Source organism: Ornithorhynchus anatinus, chromosome 14, assembly GCF_004115215.2.
Source record: "Ornithorhynchus anatinus isolate Pmale09 chromosome 14, mOrnAna1.pri.v4, whole genome shotgun sequence".
In the NCBI taxonomy this organism is placed as follows: Eukaryota; Metazoa; Chordata; class Mammalia; order Monotremata; family Ornithorhynchidae; genus Ornithorhynchus; species Ornithorhynchus anatinus.
The window spans coordinates 36,926,453-36,946,738 of NC_041741.1; the positions used below are offsets into that span (position 1 = coordinate 36,926,453).

The following is a 20,286-nucleotide window of genomic DNA, read 5'->3' on the forward strand; positions in this document are numbered from 1 at the left end:
CATGGGTCTAATCTCGGCTCCACCACTTGTCAGCTGTGTGACGTGGGGTGAGACACTTAACTTCTCTGTGCCTCAGTTCCCTCATCTGTAAAATGAGGATGAAGACTGTGAGCCCCATGTGGGACAACCTGATCACCTTGTATCCCCCCAGCGCTTACAACAGTGCTTTGCAAATAATAAGTGCTTAACAAATACCACCATTATTATTAAATACAACAGTGCTCAAATTCAAAGACAATATAAGGCCCCAGATTTGCATCTTCTTGTCAGGAATTAGAAAGCATGATAAATGAAAATAGATTAAGTCATTATCCGTGATTATGGGATACTTGGATGTAGCTCAGAAAGAGAGGAATTAAAGTACAGACTGAATATCCCCAAAGCAAATTTAGAGGAATTAATGAATCACATAGGGACACGCACTCTATATGACTTTGTCAGAGGCTACTTAGGGATATGGAAGTAAAAATAAGAATTAAACACAAATGCACAAGATGTTCTAAAAAACAGCATAAGAAAAATTAGGCAATGCTCAGTGGATTGCTTCAGAAAAAGATTTTTGCAAATGAAAAGAGAACACTAGAAAGGAACTAGAAAATGGTAATGCAATGTCACAGAGGATGACTCCAAAATGAGAGTTACAGGAATGTTCCTGGACAATTAAAAAGTACTGAAGACTATACTTTGTCCATCCCTTCTCACTTCATCTTTCCACAAAGGGAGGATTTGGTCAAATCTGAACAAATACAAGATGAGCCAAATGAGGGGATGTAAAATAACAGAACAAAGGTAATGAAGACTCTGGCTTTTAAAAGATTAAAGCAATCTTGGAAATTCCAATTTTTTAAATTACAATATCAAAAGGGAAAACAAAATGTTATCAGCTGGTTGAATTTCAGGTAAACACAGAAACACTGCTTTTAGCAAAAATGCCAAAGTAGGCTTCTAAAAAATAAAACCACAAGCTTATTAAATAATAATAATAATAATATGTTTAGGCTTTATTAGAGTATTTGGCAGACTGACTTGGGCGAGTTTTCTTCATTAACTAAATTGCTGTGGCTTGGACCTAGATGGAGGAGTAATATGAATCTATTGTATTTATTGCGCACTTACTATGTAAAGAGCACTGTACTAAGGGCTTGGGAGGGTACAGTGCAATAGGATCAGCAGACACATTCCCAGCCCCAAATGCGCTTACAGTCTAGAGGGACTAATAAATGAAGAACAAAAATATCTGTTGACTCTCAACTTGAGGAAGTAGATGAGAGGTAATGCAAGGAATTCTATACTGTCTCTTCACAGATACACAAGGGGAAGCATCTAATGGAGTTTTTAGACGATACAAAACTTGGAGATGAAGCAGACCAATGAGAAACAGAATTAGATTGGAAAAATTCAAGTTTTTAAAAATACTTTTAGGAAACTATTGGATTGGGAAATCTGAAATATGAAAGGAGTGAAAGTTCCCAGTGCCACTTGTCTGCTTTGTGACCTTGGCAAGCCCCTACACTTCTCTGTGCCTCAGTTCCCTCATCTGTAAAATAGGGATTAAGACTGGGAGCACTATGTGGGACAGAGACTATGTCCAACAAGATGATCTTTTATCTATCCTAGAGCTTAGAAGAGTGAGCCTGGCACACAGTAAGCATTTTACAAATACCACAATTATTATGGTGCCTCGAGGGCATAAGGTATTGGAACGATGAAAAGAAACACAACCTGCCTCTGCCTCTCTGATACTCGGGCTGGGAGCAGGCAACCCCTTCCTCAAAGCACAGAATCATCACCTATTGCTTAAAGAAACTGCAGAAGACGAGGTCAGAGCAACTGCTCATCACAGTGGTCCTCCCTCATATACTGCCCATGGACCTTTGCTCTTGTTGTATGGGATAAGCCATGTTTGCTTGGGAGTTGGGGCATGGAGAGAAAGAGAAGCTATTTTGGTGCCCATTGTTCTATATATGGCTCACACAGATCCTGCCATTTATCTAAAGATCTCTCTCCCCCTCTGGACTGTAAGTTCCTGGTGGACAGAGAGTGTGTCTACCAACTCTATTGTACTAAACTCTCCCAAATTCTTAATACAGTGCTCTGCATGCAGTAAGTGCTCAATAAATACCATTGATTGATTTTAATGACAGACGTTATGCTACAATAGTACAACGCAATGAGATCTTGTCTGGACCAAACAATTCTTGGGGATTTTACAGAAAGGATTCTGGGAGCTTAAAGATGATCTTATACCAAGGTTGAAAAATATTAAACCAGTTTACATGTAATTTCAAATCCTTCCAAATGTTCTGAGATAAAGACAGTCAGTCTCAAATCCTTTCTGGCCTTTCAGGCTAAACTTCAGTGAGGTCCAGCTCCAATATCCCAACTTTTTCTCCTCTCTCTGTTGCTATGACTGGTGTTACAAAAAAAGTTCACACACCTCTGTGGAAGTTCATTAGCATTCTTCTAGAGTGCTGTATTCTTCATCTGAGTAGAGTGAATTTCCACAGTCATTCAAGAAGTTATTAGGCTCACACAAGCAATTATTATATAATGACATAATAGTGATAATAATGGTAATAATTGCGGTATTTTCAGCACTTACCATCTGCCATCCAGTTAGTCAATCACATTTATTGAGCATTTACAGTGTGCAGAGCACTGTACTAAGCACTTGGGAGAGTACAATATAACAATAAACAGACATATTCCTTCCCACAACGAGTTTACAGTTTAGAGGACTGTCCTAAGCACTGGGATAGATACAGGATCATCAGATCAGACACAGTCTCTCTCCCACAGGGGCTCACAGCCTAAGTAGGAGGGGGAACAGGTATTGAATTCCCAATTTACGGTTGAAGAAACTGAGGCACAGAGAAACTGACTTGCCCAAGGTCACACTGCTGGCAGCTGGTATATCTGGGATTAGAATCCTGGCCAGTAGTTAATCAGCACCACCCTATCCTGGAAATGACAAAGGTGTGGACAAAACTGAATCTCCAGGGATGGCTAAAAGCTAAAAGCTGAATTTAGCTCTCCGATAAGACCATGATGTGGTCAAACATTCCTAGATAAGGAAATGGCAACTTTAATGTACAGTGCTCTGCACACAATAAGTGCTCAATAAATACATTTGAATAAATGAATGTAGGAAGGGAGCTACCTAGGGTGGAAAATCCAGAAGATCCTTGCAGTAACTGGACTGGATTACCAGATGAGAATGATAGTCTTTCCAGGAGGCCTAGGCTCTTTCATGGTTTGATGTCTAGACTTTTAGTACAGTACTCTGCACAGTAAGCATGCAATAAGTACCACTGATTGATTTATATAATAATAATGTTGGTATTTGTTAAGCGCTTACTATGTGCAGAGCACTGTTCTAAGCACTGGGGTAGATACAGGGTAATGTGGTTGTCCCACGTGAGGCTCACAGTTAATCCCCATTTTACAGATGAGGTAACTGAGGCACAGAAAGGTTAAGTGACTTACCCACAGTCACACAGCTGACAAGTGGCAGAGTCGGGATTCGAACCCATGACCTCGGACTCCCAAGCCCGGGCTCTTTCCACTGAGCCTCACTGCTATCTGGACCTAGACCCGTCATGATCAGTAGACAGGCCAACTGCACACAGACGCGATATACAAAATTCAAACGGCCTCATCTACTTCTCAGAAGCGGAAACTGTGATTATGGAAATTACAAGTAGATTTAAACTGTTGGACAAGAGGTGTGAGGAAGTGCCATTCTTTTCTGAATAATTACTCTAAATTTGTTTTCAGTATTTTAAACACACACATACGCACACATAAAATGAACTGAAGAAAGGTTGGCATGGAAAAGGAGGTCAGGCAAAGCATTTCAGTAATACACTAAACACAGCCTAAAGCAATTATTACCACTGAATAAAAGTGGGGCGGACAGCCGGCAGATATCCTGTTGCTAGGGTTGGGACTGCTCGATTTTAGCCATCCACCAGGCCAGAAAATAGCCACGACCGGCAACGGGACCTTCAGGTGGATGGGCTGAACACTAATGTAAACTGAGCTTCAAGTGCAGCATAAGAAGCAGCATGGCCTAATGGACAGAGCACGGGCCTGGGGGTCAGAAGGATCTGGGTTCTAATTCTGGTACTGCCAGTAGTCGGCTGTGTGACCTTGGGTAAGTCACTTAACTTATCTGTGCCTCAGTTACCTCATCTGCAAAACGGGGATTAAGACTGTGAGCCCCACGTGGGACATGGACATTGTCCAACTTGATTAGCTTGTATCTACCCCAGCACTTAGTACAGTGTCTGGCATGTAGTAACTGCTTAAATACCATAAAAAAGTGCAATCAATGCACCAGAAAGTTCAGGTTTCAGTCTGGCTTAGCCCAGCCTATACTCAAAGACAGAGGCACAACCATCCACAGCTTCCTAACTTGCCAACCTAAACCCCAGACATGGATTTCCTGCTACCATTTGGGCAGTGATGGCTTAGACATCTTCGAGATAGGGCAAATGACTAATATTTGCAGCATCCATCTTTCCTTAGAGTGAAGAGGAGTGCTTTTGAAATACTTTAACCATCTTTTCATTACCTGAAAGATGATGATCAAGTTTTGAATAATAATGAGGACCGAGGAGTTGACTCATAAACATTAAATCCGGTGGCAATTCTTGCTAAAATCAATCAGTGGTAATTATTGAGTGCTTACTAGGCACAGAGTACTGTACTAAATGCATATAATATGAAATCTTACAATATATTTATGCTGATTAAATAAAAAAGTATCACGGCTTTCCCTAATGATGTTATTGTATATTGCAACAAGTATTTTTAAACTAAGAATCTTTCTTAAAAAAAATCTTTGTTCTGAAAATGAATTTACCCAGAGTAATTACAGAAAAAAACAGCATTTGAGGCTGAGTTCACTAAGAATATAGCTAAATTATGCAATTAAGTGACATACAATTAACCAGAATAGCAGTACATGGAATCAAAATGAGGCCAGATTAGATCTGTGTGACTCATAAAAGATTATGCAGCTAAACAACACACACTAAGGAGGAGTATACTTTTTTTGTTGCTAATATGAGTCCAGGGGATTACTTTTTCCTCATTTAAAAAACATCTACAGTAGGTGTTTGAACGGTTGGGATTTTTACCTAGGGAAAAATGAACAGTCTTGATGTCTGTTTATCCAAATTGCAACCGAACCAATTTGAATTCAGTCCCATCATGTGCTGGTTGTGGGCAGGAATGTGTCTGTTGTTATACTGTACTCTCCCAAGCGCTCAGTAGAGTCCATTGCTCACATTAAGCTCTCAATAAATATCACTGAATGAATTATGGATCCATTCTTAAAAGGCACAGGAATATAAACCAAAATAATAAAAGCTCATGAAAACAGACCAGTTTCTAACTTCACCTAGTCCCCTAGGATACTAGAAGAGTTAAATTACCAATGAGTAACTTGAGTGGATAGAATTCACACCCGTTCATTTATTTCTTCAAAACCCATCCCTCCGTTCTGGTAATGGACACCCAACACATAAAGATTGGTCAGTCTTCTCCTGCAAATCACATCCCTGTACAGGAAGTATATATGAAATTTCACCATAAAAATAAAACAGACTTTTTCAAGTTAGTCGAACATCAGCAGAACATAGTAAGCAAGGTATTTATACCTCTGCTTCTTGAATCCTGGTGAATCTCTATTACTACCACTGAAATAATAAAAAGGAATATATTTTCTCTGATTACAATGTGGGTGAAACAAATCTCTTCTTCAGCAAGATGGGTTTGAGTCGGTACAAGCCACAATTTGTGTGACCAATAGTACATATGCCTCTCTGGGTGTGCAATTTAAAAATCACTTTTCTCACCCAAACCAATGTTTGGGCAAAGGGAAAGTTCAATCGGTCAGTCAATCCGTAGTATTTATGGAGTCCTTATTTTGTGCAGAGCACTGAGCAGTTGGGCAACTACATCAATTGGTAGATAATTCCAACTCTCAAGGACCTTACAATTTCAGGTTTATGTTTGGGAGAGGGTTTATATTTTCTTGCTTGTTTGTATGCTTAGGTTTTTATCTTTTAACCATTTTGTTCCCAAGTTTGAATCGATTTAGATAATCAGCACTGATTCTACTTATGATTAAGGTATTGGGTGGCTCACCTCTTTGTAACTGCATTAACTTTAAAAATCAACTGCAGAAGGCCTGCAATAAAAGGTACAATAATAAAAGAGACTGACAATTTTGAACTAACAGCATACTCCTATGCGTCCTGAACAGTGCTTGGCACATAGTAAGTGCTTAACAAATACCATCATTATCTGACCTGTAAACTACTTAGGGGCAGGGATCATGTCTACCAAGTATTTTGCATTGTACCCTCTCAAGCGCCGAGTTTAGTGCTGTGCATAAAGCAAGCACTCAACAAATGCCACTGACTGAATGTCTGATATGCCTTACTTTCTCTCCTGCCCCCTCTCTTTAGTTTTCAGGTTCATACTGATTCTCCTTTTTCACTTTGTTTCCTCACTTTCCTTTTCTACTATTCCCAGCTTCACAATTTTGAGAATAGTTTTGATTGGAAGTATTTTGTATATTGCTCTGAGATCTTAAGAGGAAGGCTGGTCTATCAACTGTCAAAATAAACAATGTATGGCAATAAATTATTTGGCTGCCTGGACTGCACAAAGTTAGGAAATTGAATTTCCTCAATCAATATGCTGAATACTAGCTTTAACTTTTTCAAAAGTAATTGCTAATATTTGTGTTTAAAATAGCTACTAAATATCACTTAGCCCCTCACCCAGGTTTTCCAGAAGATTGTTAAAGTGGGAGACTGAAAGCCTTGTGTGGGCAGGGATTGTCTCTATTGCTGAATTGTACTTTCCAAGCGCTTAGTACAGTGCTCTGCACACAGTAAGCACTAAATAAATATGATTTAAGATTAATGCTTTATTTTTTCATACACATCAATAAGATGACACACTAACGTCAACATATGGGCCCCTTTCCAATACTCTCCTATAAGCCTCTTTCTAGGTCTACTATATTCAGTTTCATACCAAAATATTCAATGAAAACATTTTACTGCATCCTCAGAAGTTTTTTTTATGAAGCATAGTCTTAAAATGCTAAAGTAAAGAAATTGTTTAAACCAGGAAATGCCCACACTTTCATCAACAGGAGTCAAGAACAGGTGTCAAGAAGATAAATGACATTTTTGAAAACAGCCTAAATGATGGATCTAAGAGAAAGAATATAAGTCCAGGGAAGTCATTAGGTTTCCGAGCCCATCTCATATTATTCATGGGAAATTCAACTTTCTCAGGGAGTTGCTGGAAGTATTTGAGATAAAAATACTCAGCTTAAGTCCCACAAAGAACCAAAAGTGAATTTATCCTAAAGGAAGTTTTATTTCCTGACAAGATTACCTAGAACAGCACCTAACAGCCAACTAGGGTCCATTGTAGACTTGCACTTCATTTTTGATCCGTGAAGCTACTTAGTCCACAATAAGACCTGAGCAGTACCACGTAACGAGTCAAATAAGTTACCGGTGAACTGTCCTGTTAAGTGGCCTTCAGTCCCTCTACCTGACCCTTGTTTCCTCAAAGCTACAGCAATTTAGAAAAAATATATCATTCAGGTTGGTTTTCATGGCTTTCTGAGCAACGAGAACTGCTTTGGTACTGAACCTGGGTACAATTTCGTAAATAGTAAAAGTAATACTAAGAACCTACAATGTACAGGACCCTGTACTTAGCTTTGAGAGAGAATATCCAGGTGGGAATTAGATTCAGTCCCTGTACCTTTGGGGGCTCACAATCTAAAAAGTATTAACATGTAATTTTTCAGTAAAAGCTACTTTGCATTTAGGGAAGCTTCATCGTATTCTCATTTCCAACTGACATGTTTATCTTGTGTTCCCCAACAGATTGCCAATAAGTCACACTTTTTGGAGGGAAAATATTTTAATATTGCAGATGACATTTATTCTGCCCTCATCACAGAATAAAATCTGAATGTGAATGCTTTGCACCATTTCCTTATGTTGCTGTTTCACAAACTAAATATAAATTTTGAAAGACTACTGACACCATATCATTGTGATCCGTACTAGGATATAAAATTGAAAGGATGATCACTTCTTGACCGATCTTTCACGGTCCACTGTCTCATCACAGACGCGCCATAAAAAAGTGTAACGTTCAGCAGGTGTGTAGTTTGTTTTTCAAATACTCAAGGTATCATTTTATTTTTGATATTATCTATTCTAAATAAATGAGTGCAAAAACCCAAAAGGAAGGGATTCAAGTGAATTGGGATTCATCATTCCACTTGTCTAACCACATTTTCTTTAAATCCAATCTTATCAATGGCCATGTAATCAAGGCAGAACTTTGTAGGAAAAATGACGATTGGGGAAAAAAGGACATTTTTTTACATGTGTAAATCCAGTCATCAGAGCACTTAGACTGTAAGCCTTATACTTAACTCAATTTAACAACGCACATATCATGATATCATGTGCTTGGATATAACCTGATGAAAGAATTAGCATATAGGCTCCTGATTACATTAGGCTGCTGTGGGTATAAAAAGATCCACGAGTTGGCACGAACAGATCAGACGTAGGAAGAGTTGTGTACACACGTGCTACTGGTCAAGGCCAGATGTTGCTGTACTTCCCCAATTTCTGCCTCACCTCGAGTGTACTTTCTGTTTGTGGTTTTGCAACTTTACAGTGAGTTTACAATGAGTCAAATAACAATGAGTGGCAAGGGTGTAAAGCAGGATGCTAGTAGTGGACACAATAATACAGACGACTGAACTGGCAAATGTCAGTCATGGTGGTATTTGCTAATCATCTATCCTGCCAAACCCATTAATTTCTTTGGAATCAATAATAAAGACAGGGGATTTCCCACAACATGATATTTTTCAAGCTGTGGCCTAGGAGAACTGGGTGTATAACTCATGATTTGTGTTGACTGCCTACTAACAGTGTTAGGCTTTCTCAATTTTGCAACCCTATATTGGAAAACAGGAATATAATTCAATCAGTGTTCTCAGTTATGTCAGCCATAACTGAGAATATCTCTAGAATCAGTACTCCAGTATCTAAGGGGCCCTGGGAACAGGAGTGTGAGAGAGAGATGGCGAGTTAAAGCACACTTTCTAAGAGAAGTTCAGCTAGTGAGAAGTTAAAAGCAATTTTTAAATGATCCTTTAATGAAAAATCAGAATAACTGTTTTATTAATTATACTACAGCTGGTGTGAAATGCACTGCCAAGACTCAATGCATTGCTGAAAACTAAAAGCACTCAGACTTACCTCCCAATCGAAAAGACTACCAAATAGACACGCGTAAAAAACCAGGCAACTGTTACTTTATCAATCCTATCACTTTTAGTGATACAGTATTTTTTTTACCTACAAATGAAGAAAAATTGATCTTGTGGTTTAATAACAGTTTCCAATGAAAACAGCATAAATAAATCAACAATCCTGGTAATTATTATTAGTTTTAGTATCCTTCAATATAATGGATATAAATCATTGTCACCAAAGGCAACTCATCTTGCTGTTCCTTCAAATAAAGCTATACAGATCTACCTTGTTACCTAGCAACTGGGCAAGTAACTGCTACACTGCAAAAAAAAAAAAAAATCCTTGGTTTTATGTCAAGAGAACATTCATAAAGAATAAACATTATTAAAAAGCTCAGAAATTCAAAATTTAAAGAGATTCTTGATTTTCATTTGAAAGTGTGTTCACAGCCTGAATTTTGATAGAACATGCACCACTGAGACCTGCCAATATTTAAATCTAATATTCCTGCTCAGAGAGATCTTGGAAATGCATAGATTCTAGAAAAGAATCACCACACACTATTAATATCTGAGTTGGCACTGCTTACGGAAAATGGAGTTCCAACAACATCTTAAAGTGTCAATTTCAGTTGCATTCATTCTTGCTTACTGAATTCAAAAGGCAATCCTACACTCTTAATTGCACAAAAATCACAACCTGTATTTTATATAACATTTTGCAGCACTATACTTAACCACTGTTACTGACTGGTTTGTCATCAAATATATACTCAGCTTTGCTCCTGCTAAATTAACCCAGGCTTTTGGGACTCTTGTTATTCTGATGGCCTGGAATTCCATGTGTCGACGGGGAACACCAAGGATCATTCCTGCTCTGATTTCTGAGTTCCAGGAACCAATGTCATCCCTCTCAAGGGCAACAAGTGTTTATGACATTCCCAGGCTGGGCAGATCCATGTTCTAGGGGCCAGGGAGGGGATAAAAGAATTGGCCATGCCTTCAGGCAACCCCTTGGTGCCTCAGATGCCCCAGTTAGGAATTTGGGGACGCACTGCTGGCTCCTGTTGGGCAAGGAGTTCAAAAAAGTGTCCTATGAACTAGATAAACAGAAGGTGTAGAGAGAATCTTTTTGGTCACAACAACAAGGATGAATAATAATAATAATGCTGGTATTTGTTAAGCGCTTGCTATGTGCAGAACACTGTTCTAAGTGCTGGGATAGATACAGGGTAATCAGGTTGTCCTACGTGAGGCTCACAGTCTTCATTCCTATTTTACAGATGAGGTAACCGAGGCACAGAGGAAGTGAAGTGACTTGCCCACAGTCACACAGCTGACAAGTGGCAGAGCCCGGGATTCAAACCCATGACCTCTGACTTCCAAGCCCGGGCTCTTTCCACTGAGCCATGCAATGAAATCACCTCATCTCTGAATGCAAAGCGCAGATATGAAATGTATCTCTTTGGTACATAACACACATACGTATATGTCAGGGCACGTAATACACACATTTTTATGCACACACATATTCATTTATATACACACGTATACATATAAGTATACACGCAAATGCATAAACATACACACACTGTATGTATGTGCATTTTTATACATACATATATTTAGTGTGTACGTATGATATATTAAAGCAGCATGGCCTTGTGGAAAGAGCATGGACCTGGGAGTCAGAGAAACTTGGGTTCTAATCTAGGAACTGCTTCATGACCTTGAGCAAGTCACAACTCTTCTGTGCCTCAATTTTCTCATCTGCACAATGGGGATTCAACACCTGTTCTCCCTCCTACTTTAAATGGTGAGCCTCACGTGGAACTCTGTCCAACCTGATTAAATTGTATTTGCTCCAGCACTTAAAATAAGTGCTTGACATAGTAAGTGCTTAACAAATACTATAATAAATAAATCTGGATAAGTATCTAGAGACATATATTTGCATATACTTGTATTTCTAAAATTGCCCATCTCGGAGTGCTTACCTGCTGAAGAGAGAGCGCGAGTAGGGGAGAAAAGTATTTTTTCTACATAACTGGCCAATAATGAAAACATTTTATGGATATTCCAACAGGAGTCCCCAGGGGCTACATGGGAGCTTCTCAGGCTTGGGCTCTGTTTTCTATATATCTACTGGCATCCTAATCACCTGCCCTTCATGCATTTAATCAGCTCTCCAGCTCTAGAGATGAAAAAACCATTTAACTCGGTGGCTCTCATTACACTTTCACCCACTTTTTTCCTATTGGTAGCACCCCTAAACATTGCCATTGGCTTTTAATAAACAGGTGCAATCAAATAGTGTGGGCAGGGATGGTATCCACCAACTCCACTGTATTGTAGTCCCCCAAGGGCTTAGTACAGTGCTCTGCAATGCTCAATAAATATCATGATTTGATGGAAGTGTTTGAGATTGCCAGAAGTTTTAAGATCAAGGTTAAAACCAACCCCTTGTTCATATGGCTGGAAACGGGGCACTTGAGACTCTCATAAATTGAAACAGGTAAATTCAGGTCTGCAGGATTTATACAGCAAAGGCTTTAAACAGAGACTCAAATCCCCACAATAGTCCAGTTTATGCCCTAACTACCCCAAAGTATGCGAAAAATCAAGTTGACAAAATTAATAGTAGTCAATGTCTAACTTCTCCAACACTGAAACTTTTATCTGACAACCCGTGGCAGGAAAAAGTAAATAAGTGTGCTAAAATAACCATATTGGCTAGTAATCAACATTAAAAATTAACATTCACTATGTAAACTGGGAAAAGAGGATCAAAGAGTTCAGCAGTCCATACCGCCCAATCATAAGATGCCTGAAAGCAAGAATCACGCCTCTATTTTTGTATGCTCTCCAAGCACTCTATAAATAATTATACTTGACCATATCTTGCACTATGGGGTTAAAATCCATGGCAATGCCTGGTTTAGAATTTACAGAAAAATAAGAATTCATCTTATATTTATATAACTCTTTTCCTCTACAGCAAAAAATAAAATATGACTGAGTGATAAAAACCAAGAAATACCCCAAACCAGTAGAGGTAGCTTCATTTTTATAACGAAATACTGCCATCATAACTTTTACTTTTCACTTGGAAGAAATATGATTCTAAGGTGAGACTTTGGATTCAAAGTTTTCTAAAACACATTTTTGTAGCAAAATGACCAGTTTGGTAATATACGATCCCCACAAATTGGGAGAGTTGATAGATCCTTAGTAAGTAGGCGGTGCCATGTCTCACATTTCCGAGGGAACGGAACCACACGCAGGCAACGAGGTGATTTTTAAACAAGTATTAAAACATTAAAAAAAAAACCCTGTGCATGGGTTGTGAATCTTATCTGGGGAAACATATTTTAGTAATGATAATCATTTTTCCATTGTTAACTACAAAAAGTAATTTTCTAAATTTAGGAAACTAGATAATTCTGTACCCATAATACAGCAAAGTACTCTCACAATAGTGGTATCACAATAGTAGCACGAAAGTAACATAAACTTGGAATTGGGGAAGATTTACCTTATATATGACATTAGGTATTTCCCCCCTCCACCCTTGCACCCAATGTGACTTTGTCCGTGGCCAAAAAGAGGTGAGAAATACAACTTTGCTTACGTTCACAGCTTGATTGACATACCTAAATATCTTTTAACTGTGTGAATTCAGTCATCGGATCAATTAATAGAGTTTATGTCCAGAAGATATGATCCGTCAGGAGTTTACGATCCCCAGTTTTCCTCATCTCCCACGCCCTTCCGCATCGCCCTGACTTGCTCCCTTTGCTCTTCCCCGCTCTCCCAGGCCCAGGGCACTTATGTACCTATCTGTAATTTTATTTATTTGTATCGATGCCTGTCTGTAAGCTTGTTGTGGGCACGGAATGTCACTGTTTGTTGCTGTGTTGTACTTTCCCAAGCACTTAGTACGTGCCCTGCACAGAGTAAGCGGTCAATAAATACTACTGAAATCTAAATGGGTGAAAATAATTTACAGATATGAGGAAGAAGAGAATGAAAAGATATGTTGATGATAACTTCTTCCATAGTGGAATCTATATAATGATATGTACAGAAGCGTTTTGGGTGGCTGTGAGTGCATACATGCTGAGGTGATAGCTGGGAGGATGTGATGCAGATTAAAAAAATTAATCAGGGAAAATCTCCTAGAGGGAGTGGGATTTTGGAAAAGCTTTGAAGATGAGGAGAAGGGTGAACTGGCAGATCTGATGAGGGACACAGTTCCAGGCACGAAGAAGGAAACGAGCAAGGGGATCTGAAGTAGGAGAAATTATGCCAAGGTCTTCTGTGCTGTCTACGGTCAGTGGAATTTGGGCTGGCTCCATCAAACATACGAAACAAAGGGTGGAGATCCATCATGCTTCACTGTCTTTGCACATCCAATTTCTGAGGTCACAATCATCGGAGCCTATAATTGCTAATTGGAGGTTCAGCAGCAATTTCTTCACTGAAGTGTTCAAAGCAATTTGAACCAAAAAGAATGATAAATCACCAAAGGTTTTTTGCTTAAAATGAAGTGAGAGAACTGATTCCCTATCCTTTGCAAAGAGTAATAACTCCCATTGTTGAGGACAATAGGCCAAGAATGTAAGGGGAGAACAATAAAGTATTTTCCTGGCTGTCAAGAACTATCTTCAAGAAACCAAACTTCAGGGTGAGAAAAGGAATGGTACAAGGACACCCTTCAACTTTTATTAAACAGTGGCGTTTACTATTGAATCATTTGCTTCGGATGAATGCTTTATAAACAACTGTCACAGTGAATCTACATTTTGGTTCAGATTCTGTGGGTCACACAAATATGCTTTCAAAAGAACAATGATCATGAAACCCTTTTAATTACTGACACAAACATGTGAATGCTAACAGAACTTTTGCTTCACTTTTATTTACTAATTGGGTTCCAGTGACATGGAAGTTACAATGCCAGAAAGAATTTCTAGAAAGAATCCATACATCTTGTGCCAAGGAAAATCTCAATGCAATGCTGATTTCTTGAAATCAATATGTGTCCACTGGAGTAGTGTCTCTACTTTTCAGTTACTTCAGAATTTCCCAGAAACAAGCTGCCCCTATTCAATCTTCAGATCTTTAGATTTACCAGTACCAAAAAACACTTATGGAGTTTAGAATATCTATTTTCACTCTCTCTCTATTTGAGTTTCCATCCATGTTGTGGACACATATCCATATTGGTGTAGATAATGAAATTTTGGCAAAACAAAGACCTGGTAGAAGTTGGGATTGTGGAACTCTAGCAGAATAAGGTGAAGAGTACTGCATAATGATCATGAGCCTTGGGATTGCTTTCTGAGTTTAAGGCTAATCTAGTATTCCTTTCCTCAGAAAAAAGGACCTATAGAATGTCGGGGTAAGAGCCACATATTTACTCCATAAAATCCAAATATTAATCTTTTGTTGTTAATGGATTAGAGAAAAGTATAGCAAGGTTATTTATTTTTGGCTTATGAATTAGATGTGCAGTTTTTAGGTCATACTCAGATGACAGAAAATTATAGGAATATGATGCCTGGGTGAAAACTAAGTTTGGGAGAAACGAGGTAACTATGTAGCTACTAATGTATTTTTCCACTCCGCAGAATTTGATAGTGCGGTAATCTCTATTTACTCCGGAATCTATAGACTTCATGTAAAAAAAATCTGTATTGATATTATTTTTGCATTATACTATAGGAAACTGCAATGATAACGAATCTTAATGGTTCCACAAACTACTTTAATGGCGAAAACGTCACGGAAACCATGGAAGAGGAAACATTTCTGGATGATCATAATTCTTTCTTTTGCTTTTCTGTCTTAAAGTCTAAATTTCTCAGTGGCCAATCAGGTGTCCCGCTCATCAGACCATCAAGGCTTGCTCACAATACAGGAAGAGAAAGAACACTTGGGGTTCACGTGTACAAAACCCTAAATTTAAGAATTCATTGGCAAACCTAAAATACAGTACAAGATCTTGAGTAGAATAACTTTTAAAGGACAAGAATGGAGTGAATTTCCTTTCTGTATTTCACTTCACATTTAGTAGTTACATATTACTGAAGAACACTAGTTCTTTTCTTTTGCCTAAGTTATCTGCCTCCTAAAATCCTGGTACATCCATTCCTAATATAGCATCACAGAGTCGATGAGCCATCACAAAGTCAACATGTACTTAACATAGTTTTCAAAATTGGTTTCTCATTTAAACTAAACAGAAGTTCAACAACCTGTTGGATCATCGGATGGCTTTCGATGAGGTTTGTTTTATCCTAACCATTGAATGACAAAAACTGATAAAATATAAAGGAAAATTAAAAAAGGCTTTAGCCACTCTCAAATCAATCAATTCTTCACGATTTTCAAAACTTAGTTTAATAGTAAAAGCCTGATTTCTGACTGGTTTAGAGGAAATATTTATAAGGTTTTCTTCCAGTCTGAACAGAACCCAAATGATAGAGACTTCCCCTTATATGCATATGTGTAACTTTCCTCTTCTTTGGCGTTACACATCTACAGGGAAGACGGGAGCATGTTTCTACAAAATATACTCAAATCATCCAAATCTAGTTTTCAAGAAAAACACAACTTGGGCCCTAAAGATCACATTCTCCCTTTGGAGGCGAACACTGATTCTGCATTATTTTTTCCCAATCGCCGGCCTGCATATAATAATAATAATAATAATGTTGGTATATCCATTGGGATGTATGAAATTCCAGGATAAGGGTGTCCTGTTTCAACTTATTTTGCCCCCCAGTGGACTAAATAGTTTGTTGGTTTGTCTCTTTAGTCTAAAAGGGTCCAAAAGAGTCATCGCTCGCTGAGTCCCATGTGGGACAAGGGCCGTGTCCAACCTGATTAGCGTGCAATCTACCCGAGCGCTTAGAACAGTACTTGACACTTAGGAAGTGCTTAACGAAGACCATAATAATAATACCTTCCTATCCAGAGCTCCTTTGACTCCCGTCAGTTTGAAGACTATTGACGGGACAGACCTCAGGCCTGGTAAAGGGCTTTTACAATCTGCAATGGCCCCCAAAGTCCACCCTTAACGCTCACACCGTGGATGTGACTGCGATTCACCCATTACCGCCAGAGGCTCAATCTTGATGTCAGGCAGGCTGACCAAATTGTCATCTCACTGGCCAATTCATCAATCAATCCACGGTATTTATGGAGCACTTGTTTCGCGCAGGGCACCCGTGTTAATTGATCTAGCCACGATACACTGAATCCCAGGGCCACAGGGGGATTCGAGAGGCCACTGAGTCCCCACTGGCAGATCAGACCATGCCTAATCATCGAGGCGGAGGAGAATCTGTGAGATCTATACAGACTTCCAGTGACGGGTTTTCACATCCCCCCAGATAAGCTGTTTTAAGGCTTAAATAGCCTCCGCTGTAATCCAATCCATCTTTTTTAATATAAAAGCTCAGATCCCTTCTTCCGTAATGGGAGCCCATTTCCTTTTGCCCTGCCTTTCAAGACTCACGAGAGTCTTTTAGATTTTCAAAAATTCATGCCCGGGCACCTCAGAGGAATCCGGATGGAGCTCCAGGGTCCACATGCTTCCAGCCTTCAGAGGCAACTGTGAGCCGCACATGTGTGCGTCTCACTTAGAGATTTTCAAAAATTTAACATCCTCATCGGCCCAACAGCAGCAATCGAAACTGCAGCGGGGACTGACGCCCCGGCCAATCTCATTTCACAATGCAAAGCCTCCCCGAGTTCACGCATGTTTTAATGATATAAACAGACGGCTCGGTTCCCTTTAGAGGGTGTTAACAGAAGAGACCGCAGCATCAGTCTTGCGAAGCCGGGCTCTGGCTTGGCTTTGGCAAGTTTCAGCCTGGAGTAAATCACCACTAAATTAAAAGCTTCTGGAAATAGGCTTGACAACGGAAACGCTGACACAACCTTCACGAAGACAATAAACGCGGGCTCCGCCGCTATCTTACTGCTCTCTGGGGTGTAGCATTTTCAAGTGGATGCCCACTTTTTCCCTAGGATTCATCAACGCATGAGCACAGATGGAGAGGGCACACCGAAAAATCAGCCTTCTGGGTTCGCTCTCAAAGCACAGCTCGTCGGGCCCCCCAAAGTGAATGATCCGGGGTTAGTGTCGCCTTTGAAAAGCCGACGGCCAAATGACCTCTGGAAAACACAGCCATCAGGCCGAGGCGCCGAGGGAAGCGACGCGCCTTAACACTTGGCGATCCTTTGTTCGGCAGCGCGACGCCAACGCGTTGAAGAAGAAAAAAGAGAAAGGAGCAGAGGGGCGGAGGTAAGGCTACACCTCCGGTTGGATACCTGGATCGGAGCAGAGGCGGCTCATCCGTCCCTCCTGTTCGGCTCCACCGTTCACCCTTCCGACCCAGTTGCACCAAGCGGTCCCTTGCAAAGCTCGGCTCCGCGACCGGGGGATGTGGAATTAGGAAGGAGATGTGCCATGCCACGGTTACTACTCACCCAGCCCTGGCGGCGGCAGAAGCAGCAAAAGCGGGAGCGGCGGCAGCAGTTGGCCGGTCCTTGGCCAGGGGATCTGCAAGAGCTGGGGGCTCTGGGGTCCCCTCCCCGGGGGAGGGGGGGGGTCCTAGCACGGGGCAGCTCTTTTGTATATTTTTTTAGCCGGCTCCTCTGGGCCTCTTTCTGGGCCCCCACCCGCCCCGCGATGAATCAGAGGAGGCGGGCGACGGGGAAGGAGGAGGAGGGAGGGAAAAGGAGGGAGAGGGAGGGATGGGGAGGGATGGAGAGGGATGGGGAGGGATGGAGAGGGAGCGCTCCCCCGCACCGGCGACCTGCCGAGCGCGCAACTCGCCCTTGCACGCTCCCTCCTCTCTCTCTCTCCCTTTTGCACGCCCGTGCACACACTCGCCCGCACCCCAGAGAAGGTGTCGTCGTCGTCCCCCCCTCCGCACGCGAGCAGCCGCGTCTCCACAACCGCGCACACACACACACACACGCGCCTGCAGTCCCGCTGCACGCCTTGCTTGCACGCCTTGCTGCACGCCCGCTGCACAGGGGCTCCATTGTTCCCGTCTTTTAGCCGGAGGGGGTCGGGTCCGAGGAGACGGAGGGGGGCGGGGGGACTGGGGCCGGTTGGGGTACTCACTCGGCTGGGGGGGGGAAGAGGGGGGTCTTCCCCGATAGGGCTGCTCCAGCCCTGGCCGGCGGACGGCTGTGGCTGCAGTCGGTTACCTAACAGCCCCGGCGGCTGCTCCCCGTCCTGCTGGGCGCCCCTCGCATCCTCTGTTACTATGGATATCCTCTCTTTCCTCCTCCACTCCCCTCCTCTCACTTGCGAAGAGGCAACAGCGGCAGCGACGCCGCTCCGCAAGCGCCCAGGTGACCGACTCGGCGGCTGCAGCTGCAGCAATAGTAGTTGTTGCCGCTGCAGCTGCTGCAGCTGCTGCAGCTGCTGCAGCTGGAGAGGGGAGCAGGACTGGGCGTCTACACCAGCAGCGCCCCGCAAACCCCTGCTCCCTGACCCAAGTCGCTCGCAAACCCGCTGCAGCCCAAGATTCTCAAGTCGCTCTGCGAACTAAGACGATCTCACCGGTACCTGCGGGGCGAGCGCCGAGAGCGCATCCGACTTTACCATTCCAAGTTGCATTTGGGAAAAATTAAGATCCCCCTCCCCCCCCCCCGGTGTCTTTTTTGGTTCAGAAACGCGGAGGGGGGAAAAAAAGCATCCAACACACCGGTCTGACAATGGACGCGATCGACTGAAGTTTAGATTGAGGTTGGCATTCTAGACCGCAGGCGATCTAGTGCAAGAATTGACTTTCAGATCTCTGGTTATTTTTCTCCCATGGAAAACTTCCTAATCCTCCAAACCTCGTTGAATTCCTTTCCAGGCTTCCGTTCGGGCTGTTGGGTACCCTGCCCACGGCAAGGGAGGGGCATAATAGTAATCATGATGATGGTATTTGGTAAGAGCTTACTATGTGCAAAGCACTGTTCTAAGCGCTGGGGGGATACGAGGTGATCAGGTTGTCCCACGTGGGGCTCACAGTCTTCATCCCCATTTGACAGATGAGGGAACTGGGGCCCCAGAGAAGTGAAGTGATTTGCCCTGGATCGGAGAGCAGACAAAAGGCAGAGCCGGAATTAGAACCCATCACCTCTGCCTCCCAAGCTTGGGCTCTTTCCACTGAGCCACGCTGTCCCTCTGGCTTACTTGTCAGGCAGGGGGCTTTCACAGACCTCCTCCTGAACATCTGCAAGCCTCTTTATGTGAGGCCTTGAAAGTTCTCCTTATATTTGGGACAGAAACTCTGAACTACACTGCGGAAGATGTTTGGTGAGAAGCCACAGACCTGAGTGCTTTAGATTTCAGAAACAGCATGGTGTAGTGGGTGGAGCACGGGGCCGGGGAATCGGAAGGTCATGGGTTCTAATCCCGGCTCTGCCGTTTGTCTGCTCTGTGACCCTGGGCAAGACACTTTCACTTCTCTGGGGCCTCAGTCACCTCATCTGTAAAATAGGGATTAAGGCTGTGAGCCCCATGTGGGCCAGGGATTGTGTCCAACCTGACTCTCTTGTAGCGACCGCGGTGCTTAGTAATAATAATAATAATGTCGGTATTTGTTAAGCGCTTGCTGTGTGCCGAGCACTGTTCTAAGCACTGGGGGAGATACAAGGTAATTAGGTTGTCCCACATACGGCTCACAGTGCTCATCCCCATTTTACAGATGAGGTAACTGAGGCACAGAGAAGTTAAGTGACTTGCCCAGAGTCACATAGCTGACAAGTGGCAGAGCCGGGATGAGAACCCCTGACCTCTGCCTCCCAAGCCTGGGTGGGCTCTTTCCACTGAGCCCCGAGTGTCTAGCAGCGTGGCTCAGTGGAAAGAGCACGGGCTTTGGAGTCAGAGGTCATGGGTTCGAATCCCGGCTCGGTCACTTGTCAGCTGTGTGACTTTGGGC

At 42.0% G+C, this 20,286-nt stretch overlaps 1 protein-coding gene across 10 annotated transcripts in view; it reads right to left on the reverse strand.

The window, feature by feature from the left end:
• ANKS1B (ankyrin repeat and sterile alpha motif domain containing 1B) overlaps positions 1-20,286 on the reverse strand; it is a 587,732-nt gene that overhangs the window by 79,438 nt on the left and 488,008 nt on the right. Inside the window, exon 1 of one of the 10 annotated variants that reach the window (XM_007670007.4) lies at positions 17,828-17,848. The exons of the other annotated variants lie outside the window; for them this stretch is intronic. The gene's annotated coding sequence lies outside the window, so the exon portion shown is untranslated. Of the gene's footprint in view, positions 1-17,827; positions 17,849-20,286 lie in introns of those variants that run through there. 10 annotated transcript variants of the gene reach the window in all.